A 13,784-nucleotide genomic window follows, 5' to 3' on the forward strand; every position below is an offset into this window, starting at 1 on the left:
TTAGAGATGCTAGTGTGTTCACATTTTTGGAGTTACTTCTCTAGAGAAAGCTGGAGCCCTTTCTAGAAGAGTGGATGCCGATGCTGTGTTGCTCAGTGTGGCCAGTTACACACTGCAGCGGCTGCAGGTCAGTGTGCAGCTGCATGTGCCCCTCGCCTGCCACGCCTTGCTGGTGCTCTTGGCTCTTAGCCAGCCCTGGTAGCTCCTCAGAGCAGCTGTGTCTGTCTGTGTTTCTCTCATGTGGGCGTGCTACATGTGTCAGGGGCCATTTCTATTTCTGTGGAGGATTGCTCAGTCACATATTTTGCCCATTTGGGGAGGGGAATCTTAGTTACAAAAATGTAATTTTTATATAAAAATATGCTGACATTGTTAATCTTATGATTTTACCTCTCTCTCTCTCTCTCTCTCTCTCTCTCTCTCTCTCTCTCTCTCTCAAATGGCAGTAGTCTAAGTTCTTTTGATGATATTTTAAAATTTTTTCCCACACAGAGTTTACCAACTGGAGGGGTAGGTCTTTTAATTACCTTCGATGATCCTTTATGTAAGACCATGACCTCAGTGGACTCTAAAGGAGTGGCACCTCTCTTTGTTCAGTGCTGGCCCCTGGACAGTGTGTGAGGCAGCTACTCTATCCCCGAGCTTCGTGCTCTGCTCACTTGTATACTTTATTGGGGCTTTGTTATTGTTTTGTTAGTTTCAGATCACAGGGTAAGGCGTTTGATCAGGCATTGCATGCATGGAGCTGCATTTTGTTCTCATTGGTTGTTCCCGCCCACTGCCTTCCAGAGTATTCCCCAGTGGGTCCAGTCCTTCCTGAGTTAGCCCCTGAAAGCCTTCTTAACACTTGTGTTCTGTTGCCCTGTTTTTCTGTTCCCTGAAGAGCTCTTCTTCCCTTCTCTGGTATTCTTTTCAGTTTCATCATCTACACCACACATGCACACACATGTATGTATACACACACACATACATATGCACATGCACACACAACCTTTTTTTTTTTTTTTTTTTTTGGTTTTGAGACAGGGTTTCTCTGTGTAGCCCTGGCTGTCCTGGAACTCACTTTGTAGACCAGGCTGGCCTCGAACTCAGAAATCCACCTGTCTCTGCCTCCCGAGTGCAGGGATTAAAGGCGTGCACCATCACGCCCGGCCACACACCTTTAAATATAGCTTCCAAATACAAGAGAAAATGCACCTGTCTTACTAGTCTATTTCAGTCAACAGTGATTTCCAATTATATCAGTTTCTCTATAAATGTCATAATCTCACTTTTCTTTACAGCTGAGTAATATTCCATTATGTATGTGTGTACTTTTGTCATCCATTATTCTGCTTCTGGCCATCTAGGCTAATTTCATTTTCTGGCTACTCTGACTAGTGAAGTGATGTGCATGGATGTTCAGGACTCTGTGGTAGTTCTGCTTTAGTTGTGAGAAACCTGCACTGATTTCTGCAGTGCCACACCAGTTCACAGCTCTGCAGCAGTGCCAATTGCTCCTCCTTCCCCACACACCTATCAGCATGTGTTATCACTTGCTTTCTTGGTGATGGCCACTGTGCCTGTGAGATGGAGTCAGAGCAGTTTTAGTGCACATTTCCCTGATGGCTAAAGGTGCCAAACACTTTTTAAACTACTGTTTCCTTCAGCTGAGAACTGGCTATCGAGTCATTAATCCAATTACTGACTGGATGGTTTGGGATTTGGGGGGGTGTTTACTTTTCACACTGTGTTGTAGGTATCAGTCCCCGTCCAGTGTGTTTGGCAGGATTTTGTTCTCCCACCCGTCAGCTGCCTCTCTGTCCTGGTGATTGTTTCCTTTGGGGGGCAGCTTTTCCATTTTCATGTAATCACACTTACCAGTTCTTGGAAATATGTTCTCTGCTTCTAGAGTCCTTCCAAACGTCCTTGCCCGCGCCTGTGTGCACAGTGGTTAGAAGACATTCATGAGTCGGTTCTCTCCTACCACAGGAGTCCTGGACACTGGACTCAGGTTGTCAGGCTTGTCACCTTGTGACCCATCGCAGCAGCCACTAATGTTTTGTGTTCTGTGCTGTCAGAGTCATCCTTTGTTCCTACATCTTTACAACTTATTTCCGTAGTTGCATTTTGCTCAGTGTATTAACTATTACTGTTCTTACGTGCGGTTTAAGGAGCCCTGCCGTAAGATCCCAATACTTTTATATGCCTGTGGGAGTCGATCTAAACTTTGCCTTTTACCTTTTATTGTTTAACTGGGAGTTGGTTTTTATAAGTGGTGTGAGGTAGGGATCATGTTTTGTTTGACTGTCTTGGTTATTATTGAGTTCCCGCATACACACCAATCATGGTTTTAAACTCTGTTCCTCCCTCAAGGCCTATTTGAAATTAATTACTGTAGCTTTATAATGAGTATTTAACTGAGAGACTGTCCTTTGCTACTTACCTTTTTATTCTTGAAGGCTGCCTTGGGACTTCTTGGCTCTTTAGATTTTTAAATACATTTAATAATTACATGTACTACTGTGACCTAATGCAACGTTTTAACAAAAATCTTATGTGTTTCAGTTTTATTAAGGTTCAGAGCTACTGCCAATTGCAGTTGGTTTAATTTAAACCTTGTTCTTGTTCCCAGGATTTACTAGACACTTCCTTTGACAGAGAAAATGATTGTGTTCCACAGGGCCAAAGCTTGTAGTGTGGGCTTAGCAGCATTCCATCCTGACTGGACTCTTTCCATTTCCCCTAACTTTCACTGACAGGCTAATGTTCATTTGCCCATTTGCAACACAGTCCAGTTTAGAGAACTATGTAGTTTCTCATGGCCACCCCTTATCTGCCTTCCCTCCCCCAGCTGTGTGAAGCAGTACATCCTTCCCTTCCTCCCAGACCCTGGATTAGGCGCAAACCACACCCCCAAAGCCCATTTTCACAGTGATCCTTTGTCAGCAGGGAAGGAAAGTAAAATGGCTGACTTCTGACCTAGCAGAAACCAGCAGCAAATGACATTGCAGGTGTGATTTTTTTTTTTTTATTACGTATTTTCCTCAATTACATTTCCAATGCTATCCCAAAAGTCCCCCATACCCTCCCCACCACTTCCCTACCCACCCATTCCCACTTTTTGGCCCTGGCATTCCCCTGTACTGGGGCATATAAAGTTTGCATGTCCAATGGGCCTCTCTTTCCAGTGATGGCCTAGTAGGCCATCTTTTGATACATATGCAGCTAGAGTCAAGAGCTGGTTAGTTCATACTGGTTAGTTCATACTGGTTAGTTCATAATGTTGTTGCACCTACAGGGTTGCAGATCTCTATAGCTCCTTGGGTACTTTCTCTAGCTCCTCCATTGGGGGCCCTGTGATCCATCCAATAGCTGACTGTGAGCATCCACTTCTGTGTTTGCTAGGCCCCGGCCTAGTCTCACAGAGACAGCTATATCAGGGTCCTTTCAGCAAAATCTTGCTAGTGTATGCAATGGTGTCATCGTTTGGAGGCTAATTATGGGAAGGATCCCTGGATATGGCAGTCTCTAGATGTTCCATCCTTTTGTCTCAGCTCCAAACTTTGTCTCTGTAACTCCTTCCATGGGTGATTGTTTCCAATTCTAAGAAGGGGCAAAGTGTCCACACTTTGGTCTTTGTTCTTCTTCAGTTTCATGTGTTTTACAAATTGTCTCTTATATCTCAGGTATACTAAGTTCTGGGCTAATATCCACTTATTAGTGAGTACATATCATTTGAGTTCCTTTGTGATTGGGTTACCTCACTCAGGATGATGCCCTCCAGGTCCATCCGTTTGCCTAGGAATTTCATAAATTCATTCTTTTTAATAGCTGAGTAGTACTCCATTGTGTAAATGTACCACATTTTTTGTATCCATTCCTCTGTTGAGGGGCATCTGGGTTCTTTCCAGCTTCTGGCTATTATAAATAAAGCTGCTATGAACATAGTGGAGCATGTGTCCTTCTTACCGGTTGGGACATCTTCTGGATATATGCCCAGGTGAGGTTTTGCGGGATCCTCCGGTAGTACTATGTCCAATTTTCTGAGGAACCGCCAGACTGATTTCCAGAGTGGTTGTACCAGCTTGCAATCCCACCAACAATGGAGGGGTGTTCCTCTTTCTCCACATCCTTGCCAGCATCTGCTGTCACCTGAATTTTTGATCTTAGCCATTCTGATGTGCCCCACCTGTAACCTTAACTACAAATGGTTCTGTACTGCCTGTACCAGGAAACTGACAAGCATATCTTTGTTTCAAAAAGATGTTTATAACCATTTTGCGACCCTACCTTTCTTTCAAAAGGTTATTATGGTGACCTGTTGCTATGATACCTTGCTATAATCACCTTGCAACCGTGTCTTTGTTTCAGGAGGTTGTTGGAACTAACTTGTTATGTTTATGATTCTGCTCCCATAACCCCACTTATTTTGCCCACCAAATTCTGCATTTGGAAATCCCTATCCATAAGCCTTGCCTTCTTCACATCCAACGTTGACCTCTCAAACCCTACCTTGAGGGAGGCAACCGTGTACACAAATAAAAGAGCTTGCTTTAATTAGTTACTTGCTTTAATTAACCCGGCCATGATGATTTGGATCACTGGTCTCTCTCTCTCTCTCTCTCTCTCTCTCTCTCTCTCTCTCTCTCTCTCTCTCTCTCTCTCTCCCCACCTCTGGAATTAACAATACATGTGTGTGTTTGTGGACAGCCGTCTCCTTCCTTTAGGACAAAGTCTTGGATATGAAGTGTTGGTCTGGGTGTGAGATTGTATTCAAAGAATTAATAACAAGTCATCACATTGTTTGGCTGAATCACAAAAGGGCATGAGGGTAAAATGGCGGCCTGGAAATGCAAGTAGCTAATCAGCCTAGGACTTTGTCATCAGTAAAGCTCAACAGTAAGTAACACATCAGCTTTGCTTGTCTATAAGCATCCTACCACTGATAAGATATGAGACATCAAGTTAAGAAGAGAAGTTTATTTTGGCTTAGTTTCAGAAGTTGGACCCCATGGCTCACTGGCTCCACTGTTTTAGACCTCTGTTTTTTGTTTTTTTGTTTTGTTTTGTTTTGTTTTTCACACTACTGTAATGACCAGAAGGTGAATGTCCAGGTCTCCCTAAGCAGCCATTTCACCATTAGCTTATTGGTGAGGAAGGGCTTTAGAGCCTAGAGTCACTGGGAGCCTCCTTTCACAATGCATTTCACTCCATCAGGTAATGATGGAGCATCTATCAGGTGGGCCGCTGCAAACGGGATATTCTCTCCTGCTCCTCTCTACTGCTGGTGAGAGAAAAATGGATACAACCTTTCTAACAGGAAGTCTAACAAATTACATAAACCTCAGAATATTTCATCTCTGTTACCTGGAATTCTGTGTCTTAGATTCTATCCCAGCCTCTAGTCTGGTCTAGTTGAAAGCAAATGAAACTGGAAGGTAAATGTATGTCTCCATATAAAGTCTAGAAAGATTATATAAAAAGATTACCAAGCATTACTCACTGAAAAGTACATTATTCTATAGTATCCCACAAGATTAAAATACTATCCAGCCATTTAAAAGAAGATATTAATTCCTTTTAAATTTTAATCTTGGAATTAAACTTTTTGAGAAAAACTTGATAAGGCTGAAAATTCTTAAGGATGATAATATAATCCTGACATGAAACTGATAAAATTACATTTCCATTATATAGATAAGCATTAAAAGTACACCAAAATGTTAATGGTAAGATGGCAGAAACACCAAAAATGTGTGCACCTGACTGCAGTTGCCTGAGGAGGACACTAGAGGGTACCACACCCCGAAGCTGGAGTTAAAGCACAGTGGTTGCTGGGAAGTCAACTTGGGTTCTTGGCTGCAAGTGCAGCCATCTCTCCAGCCCTGAGATTATTTTCTTTATGTTCTTTGGTTTTTCTCAGAATCTTTTTTTTTCCATAAATACTGTTTATAGCCAGGAGAAAGGCTTTTAATATTCAGACAACAGTAGCTTATGGAGAGGATTCTAGTTTATTCCAGTACTTCCTGAAGAACAACAGTCTGTTCTGAAGAGGCTTCGTTCTCAGAAAGTGGAAGTGAAGTTAGCTCTGCTGGGCTTCTCTGAACACTTTGCTTTGCTTTAATAGAGTCTATTAATATCTCTCATAGTCTTCCATTAGTAAGAGCTGGCTCTGTGCGAGGCACCATGCCAAGTTATGGTATAAAAGGCAAGGGCAGGTGCCTGCCCTTAAGAAAGCTGTGAGAGAAGTCACCTAGAGTCAGCTATTATACCATGTCGCAAACTACTGATGAAGACGAGAGGGCCAGGTGAATCCAACCAGAGAGGGGTAACGGGGGGGGGGGGAGAGGGCAGAGTGACTCCAGCCAGGGAGGGGTCCAAGGGAAGAGGGCAGGGCGAATCCAGCCAGGGAGGGGTCCAGGGGGAGAGGGCAGGGTGAATCCAGCCAGGCAGGGGTTCAGGGGGAGAGGGCAGGGTGAATCCAGCTAGGGGTCCAGGAGGAGAGGGCAAGGTGAATCCAGCCAGGCAGGGGTTCAGGGGGAGAGGGCAGGGCGAATCCAGCCAGGCAGGGGTCCAGGGGGAGAGGGCAGGGTGAATCCAGCTAGGGGTCCAGGAGCTTTGCAGAAGTCACTTGCTGTTTAGAATTTTTATTTAGCAATTAAGCAACTAGGTGTCATATAAATAGTATGGTTGTTTTTCTCACATAATTTATATTTTTATTATTCTACCCTTAATCAAAATCTCTGGAAATGTCAGGTGGATTTTTGGAATAGTCTAACTAGTGGGCCAAAATCTGACTCACATTCTGATCTGTGTGTTTACTGCAGGATGAGCTTTTCTTAACTCCAGCATGGTCATCAGGCTTCCCACACCACAGTGGCCATTCTCAGTCCCACTGTCTGCAAGCAAGACTCTCAAGTGTAATTGCTAGAATTTGTCTTTATCGTAGCATGGATCTTATAAAATAGAAGTCTATGAAATGAAATGGAAAAGGGAAAAAAAGATAACTTTTCCTTTGCGGAGCTCAGAATAAATGCTCCCCAAAAGGTATTTTTAAAAGTCTTATTAAAGCATTTTTTCAAAAGCATATGTCAAATGACAGCTATAGCTTCATCTGCAGAATGTGACTGTGCATCTGTCTGCTGGTGCTTCTAGAAGCATCCTTTTAAAAGATTTTATCTTTTAAATTATGTTTGTTCAGTGTGTGTGTATCTGTGTGCCTGTGCAGATGTCTCTCTGTGTCTCTGTCTCTCTTTCTCTCTCTCTGTTTGCATGTGTGTGTGTGTGTGTGTGTGTGTGTGTGTGTACAATCCACTGTACATGTAGAGATCAGAGGGAAACTTGTAGGAATCAGAACTCATGGTTGAACTTAGGCAAGTCTTGGGATAGAGAGTAAGCAGTTTTATCCACTGAGCCATCTCCTGGCCCCACCTAGAAACATTTTTAATAAAATTTCAATTTGGTATTTTTAAAAAACACTTTAATCACCAGTCTTTCTTTATAAGATGCAATATTGCTCAAGTAGCTTAAAATCCTGATAAATTATCCTTTTTCAAGTTCTGAGGGTCTTATTTGAAACAAAGCACACAGCAGGAATAACAGAAGTAGAAAAATAGCTCAATGGCAATTAGCATAAAATTACAGCTGATACTGAATGAGTCAGCATGGAGCTGTGATCCCAGAAACACCCGCTCCAGGCCTGCCTTAGAGGGACTATCTCTGCTCCATCTGAGATCTAGTGAAAAAATGTCCAAGTGCTTAACTAACAGCAGAATCTCCTACAAGACAGAGGGGTGTGTGCTTTTGAACTTTTGTGTGTGCAAGCACATGGAGCCAAAACAGGAAGCCCATATTCTTGTCTGCCACTCTCCTCTCCCCCTTACTCCCTGAAGCAGTGTCATTCATTGAACCTGTAATTCAATGTTAGTTTCTTTTTTGTTTGGTTTTTGGCTAAACTGGCAGCCAGTAATTCCCAGCAATTCTCCTGTCTCCACCCCAACTTCTCATTCTGAGGGGACAGTCCTTCATAGAACTATACATGGCTTTTATGCGTGTTCAGCTATTATTCTGGTTCCCCTGAATATGCAACATGTACTCTTAACTGCTGAGCCCTAATGTCCAGGATCCTACATGATGGATGAAGTACCAAAAAAAAAAAAAAAAAATTATTGTACCCTGGTACTCTGCCTGCCTCAGAACACACCCTCTGCCCGGGATCTGCACTACATGTAAAAGATGGTGTCGGGAATAAGACAATTTCTGACCTGGGAAACCTAACAGTTTAGTGGGAAAAACAGTTATGTAGCCACAACAAGATAAAAACAAGGAAAATGGAATATGAGAGACTAGATTAAGTGTTAGCAAAAACTAACATAGAGGGTGACTTGCAAGCCCTCTATTTGCTGTCCTTAGGGTCTCATATTAGAGGTGTTTAGAGATTCTTTTTAGAAGAGGCCACATTAAAACTGGGTCTTTAAGAAGAGAGGAATTGCTTCCGGTTTCCCTCTATTGCAGGGAGTTGGTCCTGTGCCACAGTGCTCTGTACCCAAATACTGCCGGGAGAGAGGAGATCTCCCAGGAGTACGGACACACCTGTGAGCACAGGTAAGACCACCACTTCTGCTCAAATTCATGGCCGAAGAGGGACCTGCCTAGACCCATCAGGACACAGGAACCAAGGAACAGCCGGGAACAGGATCCTTCTAGTGTCTGTCTGCACTCTATGCCACAGCTCTCCATACCCAAATTCCATCAAGAGAGGGCTGGTCTCCCAGGAGTACTGACACATGGGCTTGCAGGAGAGACAAGCCACAGTCAGAGACAGTAACCAGATGGCAAGAGGCAAGAGACAAGGATAATGGCAAACACAGAAGTGGATGCTCACAGTCATCTATTGGATGGAACACAGGGCCCCCAATGAAGGAGCTACAGAAAGTACCCAAGGAGCTAAAGCGGTCTGAACAATATGAACTAACCACTACCCCCTAAAGCTTGTGTCTCCAGTTGCATATGTAGCAGAAGATGGCCTAGTAGGCCATCAATGGGAGGAGAGGCTCTTCATCTTGTGAAGATCATATGCCCCAGTACAGGGGAATATCAGGGCCAGGAAGTAGGAGTGGGTGGGTTGGGGAGCAGAGTGGAGGGAGGGTATAGGAGACTTTCAGGATAGCATTTGAAATGTAAATGAAGAAATTATCTAAAAAACAAAAAACAAACAAACAAAAAACCAGCAAGGACAAGAACATAAACAACAGAAACCAAGGCTACTTGGCATCATCAGAAGCCAGTTTTTTCACCACAGTGATCCCTGGATACCCCAACACACCAGAAAAGCAAAACTCTGATTTAAAATTACATCCCATGGGGATGATAGAGGGCTGTAAGAAGGGCATAAATAACTCCCTTAAAGAAATACAGGAGAACACAGGTAAATAGCTAGAAGCCCTTAATGACAAAACACAAAAATCCTTTTAAAATTGCAACACAACCAAACAGTTGAAGGAATTGAACAAAATCATCCAGGATTTAAAAATGGAAATAGAAACAATAAAGAAATCACAAAGGGAGAGAACTCTGAAGATAGAAAACCTAGGAAAGAGATCAGGAGTCATAGATGCAAGCATCACCAACAGAATATAAGAGAGAGAAGAGAGAATCTCAGGTGCAGAAGATACCATAGAAAACATTGACACGACAGTCAAAGAAAATGCAAAATGCAAAAAGCTCCTTACCCAAAACATCCAGGAAATCTAAGACACAATGAGAAGATCAAACCTGCGGATAATCGTTACAGAAGAGAGTGAAGATTCTCAACTTAAAGGGCCAGTAAATATCTTCAACAAAATTATAGAAGAAAACTTCCCTTACCTAAACAAAGAGATGCCCATAAACATACAAGAAGCTTACAGAACTCTAAATAGATTGGACAAGAAAAGAAATTGCTCCCATCACATAATAGTCAAAACACCAAATGCACAAAACAAAGAAAGAATGTTAAAAGCAGTAAGGGAAAAAGGTCAAGTAATATATAAAGGCAGACATATCAGAATTCCACAAGACTTCTCACCAGATACTATGAAAGATAGAAGATCCTAGGCAGATGTCATACAGATCCTAAGAGAACACAAATGCCAGCTGAGGCTACTAAACCCAGCAAAACTGGCAACTAAAATAGTTGGAGAAACCAAGGTATTCCATGACAAAACCAAATTTACACAATATCTTTCTGCAAATCCAGTCCTACAAGGGATAATAGATGGAAAACACCAACACAAGGAAGGAAACTACACCCTAGAAAAAGCAAGAAAGTCATCTTTCAACAAACCCAAAAGAAGATAGCCACACAAACATAAAAATAACAGGAAACAACAATCACTATTCCTTAATATCTCAACATCAATGTACTCAATTCCCCAATAAAAAGACATAGACTAACAGCCTAGATATGTAAAAAAGACACAGTATTTTGCTGAATACAGGAAACACACCTCAGTGTCAAAGACAGACACTACCTCAGAATAAAGGGCTAGAAAACAATTTCCCAAGCAAATGGTCCCAAGAAACAAGGGGCAGCAGCCATTCTAATATCGAATAAAATCAACTTTCAACCAAAAGTTACCAAAAAGGATAAGGAAGGACACTTTATACTCGTCAAAGGAAAAATCTATCAAAGATGAACTCTCAATTCTGAACACCTATGCTCCAAATGCAAGGGCACACACATTCTTAAAGGAAACTACTAAAGCTCAAAGCACACATTGCACCTCACACAAAAATAGTGGGAGACTTCAACATTCCACTCGCAGCATTGGACAGAGGATGGAAACACAAACTAAACAGAGACACACTGAAACTAACAGAAGTTATGGACCAAATGGATTTAACAGATAGCTATAGAACATTTCATCCTAAAACAAAAGAATATACCTTCTTCTCAGCACCTCATGGTACCTTCTCCAAAACTGACCATATAACTGCCCACAAAACAGGCCTCAACAAATATAAGAAGATAGAAATAATCCCATGCATCCTGTCAGATCACCATGGACTAAGGCTGGTCTTCAATAGCAACAATAACAACAGAAAGCCCACATACACATGGAAGCTGAACAATACCTTACTCAATGATAACTTGGTCAAGAAAGAAAGAAATAAAGACTTTAGAATTTAATGAAAATGAAGACTCAAAATACCCAAACTTATGGGACACAATGAAAGCAGTGCTAAGAAGAAAACTCATAGCTCTGAGTGACTACAAAAAACAAAACAAAACAAAACAAAACAAAAAACTGGAGAGAGCATACATTAGCAGGTTGACAGCACACCTGAAAGCTCTAGAACAAAAAGAAGCAAATACACCCAAGAGGAGTAGACTGCAGGAAATAATCAAACTCGGGGCTAAAATCAACCAAGTAGAAACAAAAAGAACTATACAAAGAATCAACAAAACCAGAAGCTAGTTCTTTGAGAAAATCAACAAGATAGATGAACCTTTAGAAAGACTAACCAGAGGACACAGAGACAATATACAAATTAACAAAATCAGAAATGAAAAGGGAGACATAACAATGGAAAACGAGGAAATTGAAAAAATCATCAGCTCCTACTACAAAAGCCTACACTCAACAAAACTGGAAAATCTGGATGAAATGGACAATTTTCTAGGCAGATACCAAATACCTAAATTAAATCTGGATTAGATAAACCATCTAAACAATTCCATAACCCTTAAAGAAATAGAAGCAGTCATTAAAAGTCTCCCAACCAAAAAAAACCCAAAAACCAAAAACCAACCAAACAAAAAACAACCAACCAAACAAACAAAAAGCCCAGGACCAGATGGGTTTAGTGCAGAATTCTATCAGACCTTCAAAGAAGACCTAATACCAATACTCTTCAAACTATTCCACAAAATAGAAACAGAAGGAACACTACCCAAGTCATTCTATGAAGCCACAGTTACACTGCATATTCTCCCTTGGAGATGGCATGGTTTCTGTCTAATCAGGAACCTGTCACAATTTCCTTTCATAGAGGACTTCATAGGAGATTTTTTTCCCACTTCTATCATGTTTAATGTTCCAAATAGATTCTAAAAACGCTTGAGTACACATTACTTTTAGCTTCAGAAGATATATGTATATTTAAGAGGCATTTAACTTCTATAAATTATTTTGATGACTTAAAAAAATGTCAATACGGGCATGGTTGGCGCATGCCTTTAATCCCAGCAATCGGGAGGCAGAGGCAAGTGGATTTCTGCATTCCAGGCCAGCCTGGTCTACAAAGTGAGTTCCAGGACAGCCAGGGCTATACAGAGAAACCCTGTCTCGAAAAACAAAACAAAACAAAAAAGTCAATACTGAGTTATATATTTTAAAATAAATTTTATTACTTTAATTTAAAAAATTAAAAAAGAAGAGAGGATTTGGGTGGCAGAGATGGGTCAAATGTGAAACCCTAAGTTAGAATCTCATAACTCATATGAAATGACTGGGTTTGATACCCTACCACTGGACACTTGGAGACAACTGAGTTCCGGGACTCATCTAACAAGCCTAGCCTACTTGGTGAGTTCCAAGTTCCAGAGAAAGACAGCCCTGTCTCAAATCCCAAGGTGAGCAATGCCAGAAGAATGACACTCAAAATTATCTTCTGGCCTTCATACATACACTTACATGTATACACACATGCACACAGAGAGAGAGAGAGAGAGAGAGGGAGAGGGAGAGGGAGGGAGGGAGGGAGGGAGAGAGAGAAGGGAGGAGGGAGGGAGAGAGAGAGAAGGGGGAGGGAGGGAGGGAGGGAGAGAGAGAGAGAGAGAGAGAGAGAGAGAGAGAGAGAGAGAAAGAGAGAGAGAGTAATAAGATTGTTTCTGGCCCTCAAGTGACAGGAACAGTGATCTTAAGGTAGACATAGCATTTTTCAAGTACATTAAGAAACAGGTGAGATGCAGGTGACCTCAGGTTCTCACTAGGTTAGATGGGAGCCAGGGCAGTTATTAAAAAGTAAGAGAGGGATGAGAAAGAACAAGTACTTTGTGGCTTCTTACTAAGCGTTAGTATTCCAGGTGAAAATGGCCAGTTAGCTATCAATGTGAAATAGAAGTCTAGGCTTTGCAGAGATGTGGCCAGTGAGATACAGGTCTCGTGTCTGGTGAGTGACAGAATGTTAAACCAATAAAGGTGGCTGGGACCACCCAAAAGTACATCTGTATCAAGAGAAGCAGATCATGGAGGATGGTACCTTGGAAACCTGTATTTTACAGATTAAAACTGAGCATGGGGACACATGTATGTGATTCTAAAACTCAGGAGGCAGAGGCAGAAGCATCATCACACATGTGAGACCAGTCTGGTGTGAGGAGCAAGCTCCATGCTGGCTGAGACTGCAGAGTGAGAGCCACCCAAAGTACAATGTTCTAACCACTCTGGGTTCTGTTTGGATTCACAACCTATAAATGGGCCTTGGGTACACTTCCTTTTCCTTATGCCAGGCATTCTTATACTCTGCTTCAGTGTCTTGCTTAGCTTGTCCATGGAATTTGGTTTAGTTTTCTTGTTGTTATATATTTCTAAGCTTTTCTTCAGCAGTACTTGTTGGCTCGACTGGATGGAGAGATGCACAGAGAATGAGCAGTGTACACCTGTGAGTGTGTCTGTGAAGGAGTTTTCAGAGAGGACAAAGGCCTGTCCTTCATGTGGGCAAAGCTGTTGAGACTGGGCAACCCAGGTGGGTAAAGCAAGAAGAGGATGGCCGCCAGCAGGTGCAAGCTCCACTCTTCCTGAGTGTGTCTGCTTTGC

This window comes from Mus caroli, unplaced genomic scaffold (assembly GCF_978045245.1).
Source record: "Mus caroli unplaced genomic scaffold, Mus_caroli_1 scaffold_11, whole genome shotgun sequence".
Taxonomy (NCBI): domain Eukaryota; kingdom Metazoa; phylum Chordata; class Mammalia; order Rodentia; family Muridae; genus Mus; species Mus caroli.